We start from the raw sequence: 24,184 nt of genomic DNA on the forward strand, positions 1-24,184 counted from the left end.
AGAAGTGAAAAGCAAAGGAGAAAAGGAAAGATATAAGCATCTGAATGCAGATTTCCAAAGAATAGCAAGAAGAGATAAGAAAGCCTTCCTCAGTGATCAATGCAAAGAAATAGAGGAAAACAACAGAATGGGAAAGACTAGAGATTTCTTCAAGAAAATTAGAGATACCAACATTTCATGCAAAGATGGGCTCGATAAAGGACAGAAATGGTATGGACCTAACAGAAGCAGAAGATATTAAGAAGAGGTGGCGAGAATACACAGAAGACCTGTACAAAAAAGATCTTCATGACCCAGATAATCACGATGGTGTGATCACTCACCTAGAGCCAGATATTCTGGAATGTGAAGTCAAGTGGGCCTTAGAAAGCATCACTACGAACAAAGCTAGTGGAGGTGATGGCATTCCAGTTGAGCTATTTCAAATCCTGAAAGATGATGCTGTGAAAGTGCTGCACTCAATATGCCAGCAAATCTGGAAAACTCAGCAGTGGCCACAGGGCTGGAAAAGGTCAGTTTTCATTCCAATCCCAAAGAAAGGTAAAGCCAAAGAATGCTCAAACTACCGCACAATTGCACTCATCTCACACACTAGTAAATTAATGCTCAAAATTCTCCAAGCCAGGCTTCAGCAACACGTGAACCATGAACTTCCAGATGTTCAAGCTGGTGTTAGAAAAGGCAGAGAAACCAGAGATCAAATTGCCAACATCCACTGGATCATGGAAAAAGCAAGAGATTTCCAGAAAAACATTTCTGCTTTCTTGACTATGCCAAAGCCTTTGACTGTGTGGATCACAATAAACTGTGGAAAATTGTGAAAGAGATGGGAATACCAGACCACTTGACCTGCCTCTTGAGAAATTTGTATGCAGGTCAGGAAGCAACATTTAGAACTGGACATGGAACAACAGACTGGTTCCAAATAGGAAAAGGAGTTCGTCAAGGCTGTATATTGTCACCCTGCTTATTTAAATTCTATGCAGAGTTACATCATGAGAAACGCTGGACTGGATGAAGCACAAGCTGGAATCAAGATTGCCAGGAGAAATATCAATCGCCTTAGATATGCAGATGACACCACCCTTATGGCAGAAAGTGAAGAGGAGCTAAAAAGCCTCTTGATGAAAGTGAAAGAGGAGAGTGAAAAAGTTGGCTTAAAGCTCAACATTCAGAAAATGAAGATCATGACATCTGGTCTCATCACTTCATGGGAAATAGATGGGGAAACAGTGGAAACAGTGTCAGACTTTATCTTTTGGGGCTCCAAGATCACTGCAGATGGTGACTGCAGCCATGAAATTCAAAAACGTTTACTCCTTGGAAGAAAAGTTATGACCAACCTAGATAGCATATTCAAAAGCAGAGACATTACTTTGCCAACAAAGGTCCATGTAGTCAAGGCTATGGTTTTTCCAGTAGTCATGTATAGATGTGAGAGTTGGACTGTGAAGAAAGCTGAGTGCTGAAGAATTGATGCTTTTGAACTGTGGTGTTGGAGAAGACTCTTGAGAGTCCCTTGGACTGCAAGGAGATCCAACCAGTCCATTCTGAAGGAGATCAGCCCTGGGATTTCTTTGAAAGGAATAATGCTAAAGCTGAAACTCCAATACTTTGGCCACCTCATGCGAAGAGTTGACTCATTGGAAAAGACTCTGATGCTGGGAGGGATTGGGGGCAGGAGGAGAAGGGGACGACAGAGGATGAGATGGCTGGATGGCATCACGGACTCGATGGACGTGAGCCTGAGTGACTCCAGGAGTTGGTGATGGACAGGGAGGCCTGGCGTGCTGTGAATCACGGGGTCGAAAAAAGTCGGACACAACTGAGCAACTGAACTCACTGAACTAACAGTTATTTGGGGCTTTTGTCATTGTAGGCAAATTTAATTCTTATTGCTAAAAGAGCACAGTGGGCAGCCACAGTCACCAACACCCCCCAAATCCTACTATGTAACCTTTAGCAAGTTACTTCCTTTCCTGGGGGGCCTGGGAGAATCCAAAGAGAATAACCAATAAGAGAGTAGGAGAAAGCACTTGGGGGTTTTTAGAGGATCTGTTGTGATACAATACGGCTGGGTAGGGAGGGATGAGGCTGCGGTCCATAGGGTTGCAAAGAGTTGGATACAACTGAAACGACTTAGCATGCACATACACCACTAATCACCTCACTATTTTCCTGAGTCTTTTTTTTTTTTGGCTGCACAACACAAAATGTGGGATCTTTGGATGGATGGAACCTGCATCCCTTGCAGTGGAAGCGTGGAGTCTTAACCATTGGACTGCTGGGGGCAGTCCAAGAATTAGTCCAGTTTAGTTTGTAAGTCTTGACTCTCTTAGCTACAAGTTAAAAAAATTCAATTCAACCCTGCTTTAAAAAAAAAAAAAAGTGGGCAGGGTGAGCTTTCGTGGTTGGTTCATGTAATTAGAGGCAAGAAATAAGCTCGAGGAAGTCTGGATCAGGATCAGATGATGTCATTAGGATGTGGTCTCAGCTCTGCTTCCCTGAGCTCACTGCATTGTCATAAAGCTGCTGCTGCTGCTGCTAAGTCAATTCAATCATAAGGCAAGTGGTGACCTCTGGCAGAATGAATTCTCAGCCTAGTCACTTCACAGCCCAGGTGGAAAACATCTCCTCTCTTAGGGCTGCAGAGAATCCCTCAGCCTACCTGCCTCCCTGTGACTCTGCTTCTGCAAATCTGTATGTCCCCATCTCTGGACTGCGTGGATTGAGAGTTTGGGAAGGGTGGTTGTTTTGGTTTTGGGTTTGGGGTTTTTTTGTTTTTTGTTTTTTGCAATGTCATTCAGCATATGGAATTTTAGTTTCCTGACCAGGGTCCAAACTCATGCCCCCTGCATTGGAAGCACACAGTCTTAACCACCCAATTCCCAGGGAAATCCCAAGAAGGGTAATTGTTTAAAGAAAAAGTGAGGTGCAACTGTCAGTAGGAGATAAATGGATGCTGGGGGAAAATGTTCACATTTTAGGGCAGAGAAGAGGAATGGCAAAGATGTGAAGTCTGAAATGAGTGAGACAGGATGGACTGAATAGAAAAGTCCTGTAGGCAGGAAATGTGTTGCAAGGGCCTCTGTTCATTTTCGCTGTATTAGTTCGCTGTACTATGTTGTGCTTAGTCACTCAGTTGTGTCTGACTCTTTCAACCCCACGGACTGTAGCCCGCCAAGCTCCTCTGTCCATGGAATTTCCCAGATAAGAATACTGGAGGGGGTTGCCATGTCCTCTGGGGGATCTTCCCAACCCAGGGATTGAACCCAGGTCTCCCGCATTGCAGGCAGATTCTTTACCAGCTGAGCTAGCCTTAACAAAGCAGATGGCTTAAATAACAGAACTTGATTTTCTCACAGGTCTGGAGGCTGGAAGTCCAAAATCAAGAGCTGGCAGAGCCCGCTTCTCCCAAGGCTCTCTCCTTGGCCTGGCGGTGGCTGTGTTCCTCCTGCCATCTTTGCCCATGGCCATCCCCCTGTTCACTGACCCCCACCGTGCTGAAGCCAGATCCCCACTGTGACTGTATTGAGAGATGAGGCTTTAGAGCGGTACTTCATTCTGCCCTCATGAATGGGATTATTGCTCTTATGAGAGAGGCCCCAGAGAGCACCTTTGCCCGCCTGCCAGGTAAGCACACAGCAAGAAGATGGCCATCTGTGATCCAAGAAGCAGGCTCTCACCAGACACTGAATCTACTGATGCCTTGATCTTGGACTTCCCAGGCTTTAGAGCTGTGAGGTGTAAACTTCTGTTGTTTATAAGCCCCTGAGTCTATGGGCTTCCCTGGTGGTACAGATGGTAAAGAATCCACTTGCAATGCAGGAGACTTGGTTTCAATCCCTGGGTCTAGACAGTCCCTGGAGAAAGAAATGGCACCCACTCCAGTATTCTTGCCTGGGATAATCCCATGGACAGAGAAGCCTGGCAGGCTACGGTGCATGGGGTTGCGAAGAGTCAGCCACAACTGAGCGACTAACACTTTCAGGCTATGGGGAGTCTATTATAAAGCCAGAGCAGACTAAGATAGGCCAGTACATAGCCAAAACCAAGCAAGTAAACAGAAGAATCCAACCAAGAGGCTCACAAATCTAGGTGCAATAGCACAAATTATTTGCAACTAGATGGTTACCTGTGGGGAAGGACCGTGATACTCCAAGCCTTACTAGGAAATGCCAGATGTGTAGAGTAGGGTGGAATGGAAGACCCAGCACCTAATAAAGTGTTCTGTCCAGAGAAGACACACAGGTAGTAATGGCTAGACTGAAGTACAAAAAAGAACAGGAAGAGAAAGAACATTTATGATTTGGATGAGTTGCCTTTATTCTAACTACAGCCTTAGAACAAAAAAACCCTCAACATCTATGGCAGTTATATGGGAGAGAAGGGGCAAAAGCTACTTTCAACTTCATTCAGAAGCCCTTGAAGCTCTAGGCATGAAATAAGATAACCCCAGAGAGGAGTAGACGTGGGAGGAGGAGCAGGCAATGGATTATATTCATTGGTTATCAATCAAAACTAGTTCTCCCCCAGGCCTCATCTATGTACCTATGATCTCCCCAACCTATTTAGTTTTTCTTAGTACTCATCACTATACAAAATTGTCTTATATAATTGTTCGATTACTTTTTTTAATAGTCTACCAATACCACCTCCAGAATATAAGCTCTAAAACAGAAGGAGCTTTTTGTGGTCCTTGCTGTGTCTTCAGTACCCAAGAAAGTACCTAGCACATACTAGGTGTTCAAAAAACATTGTTGAATGACTAAAGGAGAAAGAGTAAAGGATCTGAGGGTTTTAAATAAAATAAAGATATCAGAGATTTAAAAATAAAAGTGACTTCAGTTCAGTTCAGTCGCTTAGTCATGTCCAACTCTTTGCGACTCCATGAACCACAGCACGCCAGGCCTCCGTGTCCATCACCAACTCCCGGAGTCCGCCCAAACCCACGTCCATCGAGTCAGTGATGCCATCCAATATCTCATCCTCTGTCATCCCCTTCTCCTCCTGCCCTCAATCTCTCCCAGAATCAGGGTCTTTTCCAATGAGTCAGCTCTTTGCATCAGGTGGCCAAAGTATTGGAGTTTCAGCTTCAACATTAGGCCTTCCAATGAACACCAAGGACTGATCTCCTTTAGGATGGACTTGTTGGATCTCTTTGCAGTCCAAGGGACTCTCAAAGTGACTACAGCCAAGGTAATAACTTCATAGAAGCTGGGCAATTCAGAATGCTTCATTCCATAAAGATTATGCACAATCATGGGACTTTCCTTGTGGTCCAGTGGTTAAGACTTTGTACTCCCAATGCAGGGGTCATGGGTTTGGTCCTCGGTCAGGAACTAGCTCCCACATGCCGCAAGTAAGAATGTGCAGGCCGCAACTAAAGCTCTTATGTTCCACAACTAAGACCCAATTTTTTTCTAAGAAAAAAATTATGCTTTTAGGTCAGAAAATCTGGTTGCATCATGAAAAATCAGCTTTAGTTGTTTCTCTGTTCTTTTGCAAAAGCAACAGTAAAAGCATAATCTCTTAAGTGACTTTATTTTTAGTGTATACTATATACTAACCATGGTTTTAATTTCCGTGTGCTGATGTTTTGACATCTGGGGCCTTGCTGATCCTGGAGGGACTGCCCCTTCAGGGTGAAGCAGTTCCTGGAGACAGTAAACAGCTTACTTGTAAGTGTGCTTTTTAAATGCAAACCAACCAATCCAGAATTCACACCCCAATACCTCCTTATCAGGCCCTCACACTCCAGGTCACAATCTCCTGCCATGATCACCTCAGGTCCAAGTAACCGACACCTACAGACAGCTGCTGTGCTCCAGGGCCCCCTGAAACTATTCACACTAACCACACTGACCTACGTAAGCTCATGTGCTGTTTGAGGGGCTGACCATGCCTCTCCTGTTCCTCCCACAGACACCATGATGAAGGCCCCTGTTCACCCCTCCCTCTCTGGTCCTGACCAATCCTGGTGCTTCCCCATGTGGACCCTCCGGGGGCGGCATGCCCCTTTCTCTTGGGAATTGTGAGTAATAAATTATATGTTCATGGCCATCACCTGATCTCCCAATCTTACTAACACTCAGATTTTCTATGACTGTATTGTATTTAAAACAATATCTCAGTAAAGATGCTTTCATCTGTAACAGAAAAGCCAATTCAAACTATGCCTTCAGTCTTAAAGGAGATGCGCTGTGAGTGGAAAGTCAGAACAGCCTCCAATAGCCTCTGGGTTGGTTTTATTTCAGTCTCTGATGATGTCCGAGGGCTCACTGTCCTCCAGTCTCTCACCCGTGCTCTGCAGCACCAGGTTCATCCATCTGTAGTCAGTCCCACAGGCTTCCTAGTTTAAGCAGAGGGGAAGGGACCAGGTCTCTTCTGGAATCTTTCTCAGGAGAATGGGGCAGCTTTATCCCCAAGAGTCCCTGCAAACCTCTTTGCAAAATTGGGGCGTGTGTCTCTCCCTGGCAGAGAATGAGATTCTGTAGATGAGTTTGGACCTGAGCCTCTTCTGCTTCCTAGATTCAGGAGGGCTCAGGGTCCAGGAAGCACATGAACCGTATGGGGGAGAGGTGGACCCTGAGCAGTGCCGTTAAAGGAAACAGGGAGTGAATGCCGAGTGGTTCCACCAAGTCCAGTGCAGTAATCTGATAGCAATACAAACATGAAAAATAAAGAATTAACTTGAGGTGACAATCTGCGTGGGGGTCAGTGGTGGTTTAAGAAGACAGAATACAACTGAACACATCTGCTGTAGGTCACATATTTGCAAGAAAAACCTCCTATCCTTGGTGGCTTTTACTGAGACTAGGAGAGAACTTCACTTCTTATGAGATATGATTCTGATTCTGAGATGGCCGTATAAAGAAAAAAGTCATTAAATTTCTATGTTTCATTTCATTCTTACATTGGCCTATCTTATCTTGTAGGCTGCAAACTTGATGGGGAAAGAGATTATATATTTTATAGCACAGTGGTATTTAAAATGTCAAGAAGCGGAAAAAAAAAAAAAACCAGGGTACATTTTAGCCTGAGAATTTTAATGCCTGCTCAGTGCTTTTCTTCAACCGATTCTCTCATTTTACACATGCGCACAGATATTGCTGCCCCTGCACGCCCTGCCCCCAGACACTCACAGTCTGAGAAAGATGTGACATCAAAACAGAAGCACAATTCTTTATAAGAGCATCAGGGTTAGAGAGCTAATTTAATTAGTGTCTAGTCTGGAATGAAAAAAAAAAAAAAGGCATCTGTAATGTAGAAAGGTTATTTGTGATCTGCTTCTTGGAAAAAATGTCTGCCTGATTTGTGTCTTTCAGCAGCTTGCAACAATGGAGGTTTGCTCCCAGTCTCTCCAACAGACACATTTCCAATCACCAGGCTGCGGTGGATTTATGCCCTCTTCCTGACTTAAACAGCAGCTCTCAGAAAGCAATAGCTTTCTGCATTGAGAGCTGGAGGGTTTGTTAGACATTCTGCAAGCATATATCAGATGTATCACCAAATTAGAGATAATTGTGAGCAAAGAAGGAAAATTCTCAAATTCACAAATTATGCAACTGATTACCCCAACGACAATTATTTTTAATACATGCATTTTGCCTTGATTTTTGCGTTTGGGGGAAGTAATATATAGTATGAAAACAAGACTAGCAAGCAACATTTCATTTGTTCCTTCTTATGAAGCAGAATGAGGAAATGCATCCGAAACCACTTTGTGAGTCCTAATGCATGTGCAGATGTGAGTTTCTGTTGCTGATTTCATTATACTAATAGGTTAAACTTTACTTAAGGGAAAAAAGCAAAATGTTCTTTTGAACGGCATAAGGTACTTTTACTGGATGAAATTCTAAATGCATTCAAATGATCTATTTTACTTTCTGAGCATTTTAACACCATTCAGATGGAAAATCCCACTCTAATGAATGTTTTCACAGTTCAAAAAGCGATCTGCTTGCAATTCAGTTCTTTAAATGGGCAAAAGGCTTGAACAGGCATTTCACAAAAGAAGTCAAGCAGGGATTTCCCTGGTGGTCCAGTGGCTAAGACTCTATGCTTCCAATTCAGGGGGCACAGGTTCAATCCTTGGTCAGGAAACTAGATCCCACATGCCACAACCAAGTGTGAGCCTGCCCAGCTAGAGGCTCCCACGTGCTGCAACTAAGCTCAGGTGCAAGCTGATAAATACATAAGTATTTAAAACTAGACAAACAAACAAGCCTCAGGATATGTCATTTGACCTCTAGCCTCAGTTTATAAAGAAAAAAGAAAAAAAAATACAAACTACTATGTATAATGTTGTAGTGCACAGCACATGGAACGTAAGCAAAAAAATATATATACCATTCTCTTTCCCCAGAGATGTCTCCTAATCTTGGGAACCCAAGACAATATTACCTTACACAGTAAAAGGTAAACTGCAAATATGATTAAGGTTACAGACCTTGAGATGGGAAGACTGAAAAAACAAAATGTGAAAGCGATAATCCCTCAGTTGTATCCAACTCTTTGGGACCCCGTTGACTGTAGCCCACCAGGCTCCTCCATCTATGGAATTCTCCAGGTAGGAATACTGGAGTGGGTAGCCATTCCCTTCTCTAAGGGATCTTCCCAACCCAGGGATTGAACCCAGGTCTCCTACATTGGAGGAGGATTCTTTACCATCTGAGCCCCCAGGGAAGCCAATGGGAAGATTAACCTGTATTATTAAATGGGTGGAACCAATCTAATCATGTCAATCCTTAAAAGCCAGAAACCTTTCCCATTGTGGTTGGAGAGAGCTGCCTGACAGAGACACGGAACAGGAGAAGGGTCAGAAGCCACCGCTGTGGTTTTTGAAGATGGAGAGTCATGAGGCAAGGCAGGCAGAGGCGTCTAGATGCTGGGAATGACTCAGCTGAAAGCCAGCAAGAAAATGGGAACCTCAGTCCTCCAGCAGCAAGAAACTGAGCTCGGCCTACAGCCCGAATGAGCAAGATAATGGATCCCCACCTCCATAAAAGAAGAAGTCCTGCTGACATCTTGATTTGAGCCTGGTGAGGTCCACACCAGACTTGTGACCTCCAGAGCTGAAGGATAATAAATGTGTGTTGCTCAGTGCTGAGCACTTTGTGGTAATATGTTCCAGCAGCGATAAAAACGAATTCAATACCCAATGGAAATGTGTCTGTCTGTGCAGCGGTATATGTGTACAATGATGTTCACATCAAGATCACTTGTAAGAGCCCCAGTGTGGAAGTAGCCCATGCGGCCTTTAACAGGATAGATGAATAAATTGGCCTGGGCGTACGGTGGGCGTGGGGAGCAGTGGAGATAAGATGGTGATGGTCTCACAGCATGAGGGGTGTCGAGTGTGGGTGGAGACGGGCTTCGTGGTTCCATGGATGGCAAGTTTACAACCGGGGAGAACAGTATTCCCCTTACAAAGATCAGAAGAGTGGTTGTCTTTGCAGAGGGGGAAAGGACTGAGATACCTTATCTCAGTTTGGGGAGTGCTGGAACATTCCATGTCTTGATCTAGGTGCTGTTTACAGGGTGTGTTTACTTAGATGATGAGTGAGTTTTTCTTTATGCATTTTGTACTTCAGTTAAAAAGTTCACATAGTAAGAAGTGGTCTGTTTGGATTAGTAAATGTTTACAAAGTTTATGCTGAAGACCACTTTGTAATGGTTATCTTTTTTCTATCATTTACTTTTTGGCTTCCCTCTGATTTTTCATCACAGAATATTTTCCTTAGTCCACGAGAGTAGAAAAATCCAGTAAAATGCTGCTAAACCTCATGGCATACTTGGATGAATTTAAACATACATACCTTCACACACTCTGAAATTTCATTTATTTATTAGTTATTTGTTCATTATTTAATTGAAGATCATCAGTTTCTTCTCCCTGGAAGCAAATATTGTAATTTTATTCTATTTCTTTTCAGAAATTTTTTATCACATTGTGTGTATTTGAGTTCATGTGTATGTGTAAAGTTTCTTTTTTTTCATGAATGACAGCAAACTATATGCATGAGTCTGTCCTTGCTTTCCTCAAACATGGACCAAAGTTATAATTTTTAATAGCTGAGTAGATATTTGGACTTCCCCGGTGGCTCAGACAGTAAAGAATCCTCCTGCAATGCAGGAGACCTGGGCTTGATCTCTGGGTTGGGAAGATTACCTGGAGAAGGAAATGGCAACCTACTCCAGTATGCTTGCCTGGAGAATTCCATGGACAGAGGAGCCTGGCAGGTTATAGTTCGTGGGGTCGCAAAGAGTTGGATGCAACTGAGCGACTAAGCACAGCACAGATACAGAATGATCAGTCATTTGACTAATTCCCCTGTTAATGGACATATAGGTTATTGCCAGTCTTTTGCTGTTGTAACAGTGCTGCAATAAATCTCTCTAAATGCCCGTCATTTTGCACGATCACAGTTTACTTTTCAGTAATTTACTTCAAATCAGTAAGTATTGATGGTTACTTATAGATTTGAGATGATGGCAGATGTTAACATTTTTTTACTGAGAATACTTAGTTCAGTTCAGTTCAGTTCAGTCGCTCAGTCGTGTCCGACTCTTTGCGACCCCATGAATCGCAGCACGCCAGGCCTCCCTGTCCATCACCAACTCCCGGAGTTCACTCAGACTCATGTCCATCGAGTCAGTGATGCCATCCAGCCATCTCATCCTCAGTCGTCCCCTTCTCCTCCTGCCCCCAATCCCTCCCAGCATCAGTCTTTTCCAATGAGTCAACTCTTTGCATGAGGTGGCCAAAGTACTGGAGTTTCAGCTTTAGCATCATTCCTTCCAAAGAAATCCCAGGGCTGATCTCCTTCAGAATGGACTGGGTGGATCTCCTTGCAGTCCAAGGGACTGTCAAGAGTCTCCTCCAACGCCACAGTTCAAAAGCATCAATTCTTCGGTGCTCAGCCTTCTTCACAGTCCAACTCTCACATCCATACATAGCTACTGGAAAAACCATAGCCTTGACTAGACGGACCTTAGTCGGCAAAGCAATATCTCTGCTTTTGAATATACTATCTAGGTTGTTTTCTTCCAAGGAGTAAGCGTCTTTTAATTTCATGGCTGCAATCACCATCTGCAGTGATTTTGGAGCCCAGAAAAATAAAGTCTGACACTGTTTCCACTGTTTCCCCATCTATTTCCCATGAAGTGATGGGACTGGAAGAATACTCAAGGCTCAGTAATTGCAGCTCCCGGGTTCTAGAGCGCAGGCTAAGCAATTGTTGTGCATGGGCTTAGTTGCCCATGGAATACTCCCAGACCAGGGATCTACCTCGTGTCTCCTACATTGGCAGGTAGATTCTTTACCACTGAGTTACCAGGGAAGCCCCAAGGATGTATTTTTTTCTTAATGGTTTTTGTTTCCTAGGGCTGCTATAACAGTACCATGGACTAGGTAGCTTCAAACAGCCTAAAATTTTCATCTGATAGTTCTGGAGGTTAGAAGTCAAAAATTAGAATGTTGTCAGAGCCATGGTCTCTCTCCAAAGGCTCTAAGGACACATCTTTTTATGTTGCATCTTCCTGCTTCTGGTGGTGCCCAGCAATCCTGGCATTACTTGGCTTATAGTCACATCACTACAATCTCTGCCTCCATCTTCACATGGCTATCTCCCTGTGTCTCTGTGTTTTCACGTGTCTATCTTCTCATAAGAACACCAGTCATATTGGATTAAGGGACCACCCTTCTCCCGCATATAACATCTTCTCTCTCTCTCTTTTTTTTTTTTTTTTTTTTTTGACTGCATTATGTGGCATGTGGGATCTTAGTTCTCCCAACCAGGAATCGAACTCATGACCCCTATAGTGAAAGCATGTAACCTTAACCACTGAACGCCAGAGAAGTCCCAGAGGCAACTATTAAAGAGCTGAATGCAGGTACCGAGAAGGCAAGCAGGAGTCTGGAATCCAGGGCAGCCAGTCTGGCTAGAGATACACACTTTGAAGTCATTAGGCTTCTGAAGAGAATTTAAAGCCACAGACTGTAGAAATCATGGAGGCAGTGAGCACAGGTTAAAAAAGGAAAGGGCATCTGGTTCCTGAGTTTGAGAAACTCATGACGCATCCAGGTGGAGACTTAAAATACTTGGAAGAGCAATCTGCCTGAAAATATAGATTTGGAAGACATCAGCAAATAGGCAGCCGTTGAAACAACGAAGTGAATGGTCAGAATAGTGAGTAGAGAGCTCATGTCGTGGGTAGAGAGCCAGAAAGTGCAGACTCGGGAGTGGATGGGGAAGGAAGGGAGATGAGGGGCCAGAGAAAGTTTCAAGAAGGAGAAAAGTATAATTCTTCAGAAAGGTAAGTGGGATGCAAACTGAATGGGGACCCCTGACTTTGGTAAGGAGGAGGTTTTGTTGACTTTAGAAGTCCGATTGCAGTGGATGGAGGAATGGATGGGAAGTGAGCAGGGTAATATTATCTGAAAGGAAAATAAACTTCATCTTCTGGCTTAATAATACGTTTCAGGTTGATAAATCATGGTGCTGACCTCTTTTCCCCTCCTGCTGTTTGGAGACGTCTGGGCCCTCATTTAGTGCTTCCTTTCGGAGGACGCTGGGCCTTCCAGGACTGTGTGACCCGCACAGCATGGATGCTGATCTGCGCTCCTGAAATGACCTTATCCTTCACAGGTTTAAACATAGCTCAGGTCCCAGCTAATCCCCTCCTGAAAGTCTTCCCCAGTCTCCCCAGCTGCAAATTATCTTCTGTTCCTCAGAATCTCTACAATGTTTATCTGATCATCTCTCTCTCTTTTTAAAAAAAATAATTTATTTTGTTTTATTTTTGGCTGCACTGAGTCTCCGTTGCTGTGTGCACTTTTCTCTAGTTGTGGTGAGCAGAGGCCCCTCTTCCTTGGGGTGAGCAGGCTTCTCATCGCAGTGGCTTCTCTTGTAGAGCACAGATTCTAGGGTGAATGGGTTTCAGTAGTTGCATCATTTGGGCTCAGGAGTTACAGATCCCGGGCTGTAGAGCACAGGCTCAATAGTCATAGCTCAGTTGGTAGAGAATCTGCCTGCAATGCAGGAGACCCCAGTTCAATTCCTGGGTCAGGCAGATCTGCTGAAGAAGGGATAGGCTACCCACTCCAGTATTGCTGAGCTTCCCTTGTGGCTCTGCTGGTAAAAAATCTGCCTGTGTTGTGGGAGACCAGGATTGGGAAGATCCCCTGGAGAAGGGAAAGGCTACCCACTCCAGTATTCCAGCCTGGAGAATGCCATGGACTGTATAGTCCATGGGGTTGCAAAGAGTCAGACATGACTGAGTCACTTTCACCTCAATAATTGAGGCTTGAGCTTAGTTGTGAGACTGTATAGGGGATCTTCCCAGATCAGGGATTGAACCTGTGTCTCCTGCAGTGGCAGGTGGATTCTTTACCACTGAGTCACCAGGGAAGCCCTATCTGTATATCTCTTAAAGTACAGAGAAATATTCCCAGGTGGCTCAGTGGTGAAGAATCCATCTGCAATGTACGAAACGTGGATTTGATCTCTGGTCTGGAAAGATCCCCTGGAGAAGGAAATGGCAACCCACTCTAGTATTCTTGCCTGGGAAATCCCATGGACAGAGTAGCCTGGCAGAGTACAGTCCATGGGGTCGCAAGAGTCAGACACAATTTAGCAACTAACAACAACTCTTAAAGTTCACTTTGCTTTAACTTTTATTCCTCTTATTATAACTATTGGGTTATAGTTTCTTCACTAGATGAAAAGTTTTCATCTAGTGATGAAAAGTTTCTCATGGTTCTCAAGATCAAGGTGTCAAGGGATTGGATTCCTCTGAGACCTCTGGCTTGTGTGTGGCCACATTCTCACTAGATGAAAAGCGTCAGGCAGGATCCACAGCTGATTCACCTTGATATTTCCAAGAATATCATGTTTCTTCATTTTTACACTAGATGTTCATGTTTAACACACACAGACTGTTCAATAAATATTTTAGTGTGTTAATAAAAGGAGGCTCACTGGACCCAACAGAATGACATGTAATGGAGTCCTACAATGCGACACAACGTGCATATCTTTAGTTCACATGCTCTTTGCATTTGCAGATGAAAACAGCAATTCTGAAGTCAGCAGAAGCAAAGTGTTAAAAGCCAAATATCAAGCCCAACCCAAAGCATCCAAAATCCAGGAGGGTAACTGTCAGCCAAGGGTGGAATTGCTGCAGTAAATCACATTATAGGCTGAATTGTGTCCCTTTGAAATTCATGTGTAGGAACCATAACCCCAGGTACCTGGGAAAGAGACTGTATTTGGAAATATTGATTTTGAAGAGGTCACTGAGTTAAAATGAGGCAGTTAGAGTAGGTGCTGAGTGGTACTATTGTAAGAGGAGATTAAACACACAGCTGGTAAAGAATCCACTTGTCATGCAGGAGAACCCAGTTTGATTCCTGAGTTGGGAAGATCCCTTGGAGAAGAGATAGGCTATCCACTACTTGGGCTTCCCTGGTGGCTCAGACAGTAAAGAACCCACCTGCAATGCAGGAGACCTGGGTTCAATCCCTGGATCAGGAAGATCCTCTGGAGAATAGCAACCCACTCCAATATTCTTGCCTGGAGAATCCCAAAGACAGAGGGGCCTGGAGGTTTACAGTCCACAGGGTTGCAAAGAGTCAGACACGACTGAGTGACATAGCACAGCACAGACACCCAGTGACACCAAGGATGTGTGTCCAGAGAGCAAAGACCATATGAGGACCAGTGAGAATGTGGCCACACACAAGCCAGAGGTCTCAGAGGAATCCAGTCCCCTGACACCTTGATCTTGAGAACCAGGAGAAAATAATTGCTGTTGTTTAGTTGCTGAATCACGTCCGACTCTATTGCAACCCCACGGACTGTGGCCCGCCAGGCTTCTATGTCCATGGGATTTCCCAGGCAAGAATCCTGGAATGGGTTGCCATTACCTTCTCCAGGGGATCTTCCCAACCCAGGGATCCAACCTGTATCTGTTGTTTAAGCAACACAGTCTATGGTATTTTGTTATGTCAGCCTCAGCAGACTAATCACCATGACAATAAAATGCCATGTTGCATAGAAAGAAATAATGGCTTTGCAGTGGGACAGACCAAGACTTGGTCTACTACTTTCTATGTGATTTGGGGCATGTAGCATTGCCTCTCTGAGCCGCTTCTCATGTCACTACACTAGAAACAATAATTCCTCCCTGTTGCTATGAGGAATATGTGTAATATATATAGAACCTGAAACAGAAGGAACACTCAAGAAAGGATAACTTTTAATTGTCACAGATGTAATATTTCTCAAGCATGAAAATGATTATTCTGGGGACTACCCTGGTGGTCCAGTGCTTAAGAATCTGCCTTCCAATGCAGGGGATGTGGGTTCCATCCCTGGTCAGGGAATGGAGATCCCACATGCCACAGGGCAACTAAGACAGCGAGCCACGACTACTGAACCTATGCGCTCTAGACCTGGTACTTTGCAACTGAGGGAAGCCCACATGCCGCAACTAGAGAAAAAAAGTCCATATGCCGCAATGAAGACCCAGCACTGCCAATTAAAAAAAATTTTTTTTAATGATCGCTCTGTATAAAATAGATAACTAATAAAGACCTACTATATAGCACAGTGCACTCTACTCAGTACTCTGTAATGACCTACATGGGAAATGTGAAGTCACTCAGTCGCGTCCAACTCTTTGCGACCCCGTGGACTGTAGCCTACTAGGATCCTCTGTCCATGGGATTTTCCAAACAGTAGTACTGGAGTGGATTGCCATTTCCTTCTCCAAGAGATCTTCCCAACCCAGGGATCAAACCCGGGTCTCCCACATCATAGACAGACGCTTTACCATCTGAGCCATCAGGGAAAAGAATCTACTAATAAAAAAGAGTGGATATATGCATATTCATAACTGATTCACTTTGTTGCACACCTGAAACTAACACAGCATTGCAAATCAACTGTACCCCAAGAAAAAATTTTTCTATAATGATTACTCTGAATACTGTGTAGCAGGATACCTTTATATTTTTATTGACTAGTTACTGTTAATGTATTAAGATATTTAATGATTTTAAGATATTTAAATATTTAATGATATTTAATGTATTTAATCTATTAATGTACTAAATATAATAATATTAATTTTAAAACATATCAAAAATTCATAACTATTAAATACTGGAGTGAGTAGCCTTTCCCTTCTCCACGGGGTCTTCCCAACCCAGGGGTCGAACCCAGGTCTCCCACATTGTAGGTGTATTCTTTACCAGCTGAGCCATAAGGAAAGCCCAACAACACTGACGTGGGTAGCCTATCCCTTCTCCAGCAGATCTTTCCCACCCAGGAATCGAACCACGGTCTCCTGCATTGCAGGCAGATTCTTTACCAAATGAGCTGATATCAGGGAAGCCCTAAGTAAGAGAAAGCAAGATAAAAATTATATAAAGCTCTGCTAGTTACACCTGTATAAAAATTATGCATACTTGTTGACAAGGTTGAGAGGCAATGTGTAAGTAAGAATGCAATTTTTAATGTTAAATCAGTAGGGACCCTTTTTTACAAGGGGAAAAAACCTGAACTTGAGGTAACTTGGGCCACAACTGAAATTTATTTGCTCCCAGATCCCAAGGAAAGATTGAGCAATAGAGCTGTAGAAGAACAAGAATCCAGCTGGCCCCTTGGAACAACTGGGACCAAAAGTCTCAACATCTTCAGGACTCTCTTTCAATCCCTAGGTCCTCTGTTGGCCTCATTCCTATTCCCCACAATTAGCTGTGTCTACATGCAGAAAACATGGCTCCCCAAGTAACGCTCAACAACTTCTGCCTCTGAAGAGGGACTCCCCATCTTCCCTAGTCTCAAACAGGGCACAGCCAGCATGCCCTGGTTTTGGATACTGACCATCATCCCTGGAATTAGTTTCAAATATCCCAGGGAAGGGAATCGTTGGTGTTACCTTTCATTCAATAAACTACAGGCAGGGGGCCAGGTTCCCTAAGAGCATGGCTGCTCCCACAAGCATCACAGGTTTGATGTGATGGAAGATACACTTCCCAAGAATAAGGGTTGGTTCTGGGAAGATGTCTTCTATGTGTGCAGTTCGGGCTTTCATCTTCCAAAATGGTAAAATACAGTAACTTTTTAAAGGAAAAGAAATAATCAAGGGTGCTCAAAATCATCTTTCTTTCTCAATTTTATTTCTACACTGTCTGCATTAGAATGCATTTCAGCGAGTGTGTGCTAAGTCACTTCAGTTATGTCCAACTTTGTGTGACCCTATGGACTGCAGCCTGCCAGGCACCTCGGGCCATGGGATTTTCCAGGCAAGAATCCTGGAGTAGGTTGCCATGCCCTCCTCCAGGGAATCTTCCTGACCCAGGGATCAAATCCACCTTTCTAATGTCCGCCTGCATTGGCAGGCATGTTCCTTACTGCTGGCGTGTCCTCGTTAGAATGCATTTCAGCATCTCTGTCTAATTCATGGTTGAATATGGTCACTATGTATTGGAAGTCCTTGCAGAAAAAGGGTGTGACTGATATCCACCTTAGGGTCACTTTTAGTTCTCTCCTGGTTGAATATCAAAATAATTCATTTGTTTGATGATAGAACAAGTTCATATATTATTTTCAATTTCCTCCAAGATTTTCAGCATTTGAATCAAACTTCATTCAACCTTATACCCACACCTTAATTTCCCCAAAGCACCAACCAGAAGAAAAACAGGCCCCCAGTTTGCCATATACACACACCTAGACATCCTCATCTTCTCCCTCAGCGTATGCAGATAAAATTTTAAAGAGAAATTTGCATATAAATGCAATAACGTGTTTTAAGGTCTTATGTAAAGTCTTTTAGAAGAGCTTCCAAATTCTTCTCTTGAATATTCCCCTAGTAGCAGGAGATGATTTGACTCCTGAGATATTCACAGAAGAAATAAGAAAAAAATTATTAATTTCCAGACAGGTTCATAATTGAGTGGTTGATTTCCAGTTAATCCAGGTGCAACCACACCATGGAGAAATGATTTTAAAAGATGAAGCATTAGTGAGAACCTAATAAGTTTTTCAGGTCAGCCCTCAAGATTGTCTCAATTTCCTATGTACTATTAAAGCGTAACACATGTCTAGTGGTTAGAATGCTCTGGTAGTGCACCTGGGGACCAGAATGACTGGATAACACAATAGGATCTGCCTAAGTGTCCAAACAGCAAGCAAATAAAAGCAGAAATGGAAACCAGCTGAACTGAACAATCCCAGGGGAGTAGCCCTGACCTGCAGTAAGCCACTGCCATGGGGACAAAATGATCACAGAAATCTCCAAAGGGTGCTCAGTGCACATCTCCAGCAGAAATCCTTGAGCTCTCTGTGGTTTGCTTCTTTCCTTGACTCATGGTGTTTGTGATAGACTGCATCCCCAGGCTCAAGGGTCTTCTGCGTATCCATAGGGCACAGCCTGGCAGAGAAAGCATCCTATTGCACACTGCTAGTTTTAAACGGGACTTCCCAGGTGGCACAGTTGGTAAAGAATCCCCCTGCCAATACAAGAGACCCAAGAGATGTGGGTTCAATTACTGGGTCAGGAAGATCCCCTGGAGGAAGAAATGGCCACCCACTCCAGTATTCTTGTCTGGAAAATTCCGTGGACAGGAGAGCCTGGTGGGCTACAGTTCATGGGGTTGCAAACAGTTGGACGTGACTGAGCACAGCACACACACGCAGAGTTTTAAATGAAGGCTATCCTGGGACTTCCCTGGCAGGCCAGCAGTTAGGGCTCGGCACGTTCCCTGATGTGGCCCCAGGTTCAATCCTTGGCTGGAAAACTAAGATGCCACAAGCTGTGGGGCATGGCCAAAAAAAAAAAAAAAGAAGAAGACTCTTCTAAAAACATACTGAGAAGCAAAAATTGGAATTAGGTGCAATTGGACCTGCCATAGAAATGGGACCATAAATGTAATGAAGAGTTATAAAATAGGGTCATTTTATAAACACTGAAAATTTCATTCAGAGCGAACTAATTTGAGATTTTTATAAGGTTCCCTCAACACTTGTTTTTTCCACTGTACTGGCACCTAATTCTCCTCGGGGAAAGGTGACTTGATCTTTCATGAGATGAAAGCACACACAATATAGATTTCTAGTCAATACTCCAGAACGTTGCCTGAACACTCTAATTCTCCTAAGTGTTTGGGAGTTAAAGTCATTAATCTTTTTCTTTTCTTTTTTGGTTTTGAATCACAAGGGCCCTACTGGCATAGTAATTAGCAATTGTAGCCTAAAAAATAAAAAGAAGTTTAGCACAGCTGCGAAAAAAAAAAAAAAAAAGAGGGAGAGGGAGAGAGAGAAACAGAACAGCTGGAAAGACCTGGTCTATTTTTATTTTCCATTTAGTTGGCAAAACAAAATTCCCTCTTGGAAAGAATTCCCCCACTCCTCCTTCCTAAGTTCACTTTACTCCACTACATATTTCCTCTCTCTTTTCCTATATTTTAAATTTAATTTTGTTATTTCCTTAATGTTGCTGTCTTTCTATTTCCTGGGCATTTCCTTGTGTTTTTTGTTTTTGTTTTTGTTTTTAATCCGTTTAACAAATATCCATTGCATGCCCAGTACTGCTGAAGTACTGTGCTGGGCACCCTTTGGCCATACAAAGATAAATTAAACATGAGTATTGACATCAGAAAGTTTGTTCTGCTAGTAAAGCATGTGAATAGTACACAAATAAGTGTAAAAAATGGTAAGGAACAAAATAAATATAAAATGACTTAGAAACTCAGAAGGAGAGAAATTTCCTTCCAACTTGAAGGTTCAGCGAAAGTTCACAGAAGAGGTGTGTAGACAGTATTCTTTTTTTTTAAGAATATTTTTTGATGTGGATCATTTTTAAGATTAATGTATTTTTTATTGAAGGATAATTGCTTTACAGAATTTTGCTGTTTTCTGTCAAACCTCAACATGAATCAGCCATAGGTATACATATGTCCCCTTCCTTTTGAACCTCCCTCCCCATCCCACCCCTCTAGGTTGATACAGAGGATGCGGACCATTTTTTAAAGTCTTTACTGAATTTGTTACAATATTGCTTCTGTTTTATGTTTCAGGTTTTTTTTTCTTTTTTTGGCCCAGAGGCATGTAGGATTTTAGCTCCCCAGTTCAGGTCAATTCAGTTGCTTAGTCATGTCTGACTCTTTGCGACCCCATGGAATGCAGCACGCAGGGCCTCCCTGTCCATCCCCAACTCCCAGAGCTTGCTCAAACTCATGTCCATCAAGTTGGTGATACCGTCCAACCATCTCATCCTCTGTTGTCCCCTTCTCTTCCTGTCTTAGCTCCCCAACCGGGGATCAAATCTAATGCTCTGCATTGGAAGGCAAAGTCTTAACCATCTGGGGAAAGAAGAACTGCATGAGGAAAGTTGTGATGGCATGACAGTAATTCCTAAAAAAACGTGAAGGGATTGAGTTTGACTAGAGAAACAGTCCTCAAGGTGTGGTCCTCAGACCATCAGCATCAGTAGTTCCTGAGAAATTGCTAGACTTGGTAATCCTCAAGATCCAGACTTATTCTATTGAAAACCCTGTTTGGAACTCAGCAAGCTTTAGTGTTACAGGCTCTCCGGGCAATTCTGAGGCATGTTTGAGAGTCATGGCATAAAGATGGGTGCGCCTAGGGGTGCATGGGCTGAGAAACTAGCTTTAAGTGTAAGATTGGAGGACTCCTCTGGAGGCCCAGTGGTTACAACTCCGCATTTCCACTGCAGGGGGCATGGTTTCGATCCCTGGTTGAGGAAGTTCTGTATATGCAGCAGTATACCTCAAAAGGTCTGTTTAGTCAAGGCTATGGTTTTTCCTGTGGTCATGTATGGATCTGAGAGTTGGACTGTGAAGAAGGCTGAGCGCCGAAGAATTGATGCTTTTGAACTGTGGTGTTGGAGAAGACTCTTGAGAGTCCCTTGGACTGCAAGGAGATCCAACCAGTTCATTCTAAAGGAGATCAGCCCTGGGATTTCTTTGGAAGGAATGATGCTAAAGCTGAAACTCCAGTACTTGGGCCACCTCATGTGAAGAGTTGACTCACTGGCAAAGACTCTGATGCTGGGAGGGATTGGGGGCAGGAAGAGAAGGGGACGACAGAGGATGAGATGGCTGGATGGCATCACGGACTCGATGGACGTGAGTTTGAGTGAACTCCAGGAGATGGTGATGGACAGGGAGGCCTGGCGTGCTGGGATTCATGGAGTGGCAAAGAGTTGGACATGACTGAGTGACTGAACTGAACTGAACTGAACCCCAAAACAAAACAAAACCAAAAAAACCTAAGATTGAAAAAAATGGGACTATATCAAACTCAAAATTTTTGGTGTGTCAAATAATGCAGTCAGTGGAGGGTAACAGCAACTTATGAATTGGAAGAAAACATTTGCAAATCATATATCGGATAAGGAGTTAACATCCAGAATGTATAAAGGATTCCACAAGTCAACAACAAAAAAATCACATAATCTGATTTAAAAATAGGCAAAGGACTTGAATAGACAATTTTTCCAAAGGTGATGTGTAAATGACAAACAAGTATATGAAAAGATGGTTAACATTTGTATCAGAGAAGTGAAAATCAAAATCACAATAAAATATAACCTCACACTCATTAGGCTGGCTAACTGAATCTGAGTCTCCTGCACTGCAGGTGAATTCCTTACCACTGAGCCACCTGGGAAGCCTAGGATGGCTACTATCAACTAAAAAAGAGAGATGGAAAGGGAGACAATAACGCGTTAGTGAGTGTGTGGAGAAATGAGAACGCTTGTGTACTATTCACGGGATTATAAAGTGGTGCAACACCTATGGAAAGCAGTGTAGAGGGTCTTCAAAAAATGAAAAACAGAGGTACCACAGCATTCAGCAATTCTAATTCTGAATACAGATCCAAAAGGGTTGAGAACAGGATCTGGAAGAGATTTTTGCACACTTCTGTTCATTGCAACACTACTTACAATAGCCAAGAGGTAGAAGCAACCCAAATACCTATTGTTGGATAAATGAATAAACAAGATGTCATATACACATACAAAGAAATATTATTCAGCCTTAAAAATCTTAGGATACTCTGGGCTTCCCTGGTGGCTCAATGGTGAATAATCCAATGCAGGAGACAGGTTCGATGTCTGGTCCAGAAAGATCCAATGTGCTGTGGGACAGCTAAGCCCATGCACCACAGCTGCTGAAGCCCACACACTCTAGAGTCCATGTTCTAAGTGAAAGTGAAGTTGCCCAGTCGTGTCTGACTCTTTGTGACCCCACGGACTGTAGCCTACCAGCTTCCTCCATCCATGGGGTTTTCCAGGCAAGAATACTGGAGTGGGTTGCCATTTCCTTCTCCAGGAGATCTTCCCGACCAAGGGATTGAACATGGGTCTCCCGCATTGTAGGCAGATGCTTTACCGTCTGAGCTACCCGGGAAGTCCATGTTCTGCAGCAAGAGAAGTCTGTGCACTGAGAAGCCTTCGCCCTACAGCTAGAGAGTACCCCGCACTCACAGTAGAGAAAGCCTGAGTAGCAAAAAAGCCAAAATAAATGATTAATAAACATTTCTTAAAAATCTAGGATATCCTGTGTTTTAGTCACTTAGTGGTGTCCGACTCTTTGCAACCCCATGGACTCCTCTGTCTGTGGGATTCTCCAAACAAGAATACTAGAGTGAGTTGCCATTTCCTTCTCCAGGGAGCCTTCCTGACCCAGAAATCAAACCCAGGCAGATCTGCATTGCAGGCAGATTCTCTACCATCTGAGCTACCAGGGAAGCCCGAAGGATATCCCACCACATGCTATAATATGGATGAAACTTGAGGACATTATGCTAAACTAAGCAAACGAACAAATAGACAAATGTTGTATAATTCCTTTTATGTGAGATATTTCTAAAAGTAGTCAAATTCATAGGAACAGAAAGTTGAATGGTGGTTGCCAGGAGAGGGGAGAAAAAGGAGTTGTTTCATGTGTATAGAATTCCAGATTTGGAAAATGAGAATTTTCTGGAGCTCTGTTTCACAATAACATAAATATATTTAACACTACTGACTCTACACTTAAAATTGACTAAGATGGTAAATTTTATGTGTTTTTCATCATAGTTTTGTTTTTTTAAAGAGAGTTTAGGATAATTGAGGACTTAAATTCTCCCTCCTTTTCCTTCCTTTGGTCTATTATGAGTCTGTTACCCTTTTGTTGGAAAAAAAAAAAATAGTAGCTGTGAACTCTTGTTACTATGACCCTTCACAGCCTGTGTTAAAACCTTCTCTTGGCTGCATTGTCATTAATCTAGGTTTCTTTGGTCAGCTTTCTCGTCTCTTAGTCCCTTTATTCCACTTTTGATGATCCTTTGCCCTCTTCTGTGCTTCTCTTTCTTCCATCTCTTCCTGTGTGTATTAATTGATGTGTTTTGTAGGTCACTGTGTTATTAAGGTCAAGGTCTGTGTCTCTGGAACTTGGATTCAGCTGTCAGCCCTCAGCCTCTAAGACAATTCCTGCCTGAGCTGAAGCTACACCCAGAGGCTGAAAGACTGCAAGGGAGACAAAGACTGGACTGGGACAACTGGGGCAGCTGGAGACAACAGAAACGGTTTCTTCAGGCCTATTTTCCCCAGGTCAAGAAACATGGGAAGTGAGGTAGGGTAAGGAGTGTTCAGAAATAACTTAAAACACCAGCCTTGCACAAAATAAAACATGGGTCAGGAGATGCTGAGTCTATTTCATTATTTTTCACAAAAGGTTCCCCCAGACTTTTCAGTCTCTTGCTAATAGATGCTTGTCCTAAATTCCATTCATTCGCTCTGCATTTGTTTAGTTTTCATTATCTCCTCCACCCGATTGATTACCCTCTTAATTGCCATATCCCTTTTTCTTGCTGGTTCCCTCGGCATTTTTCTGACTAGTTACTCTTGTCCTCATTACAGACCTTTCATTTATTTGGTCATTTATTTGATTGTAACGGAAAGAATGAGATTTGGAATCTGAAGGTTCAGCCCCTGGGAGATGCACAACCTTGAACCAGTAACAGTGGGCCTAGTTCACAATTACCTCCCTGAGTTGTCAGAAAGATGAGAAATTCTTATGCATATGCAAAACTGGAACATAATAACAAGTCAAAAAATGATAGCCATTATTGCTGTTTTATAAAACTCATGCATTTAGCTT

Source organism: Ovis canadensis, chromosome 8 (genome assembly GCF_042477335.2).
Source record: "Ovis canadensis isolate MfBH-ARS-UI-01 breed Bighorn chromosome 8, ARS-UI_OviCan_v2, whole genome shotgun sequence".
Lineage (NCBI taxonomy): Eukaryota > Metazoa > Chordata > Mammalia > Artiodactyla > Bovidae > Ovis > Ovis canadensis.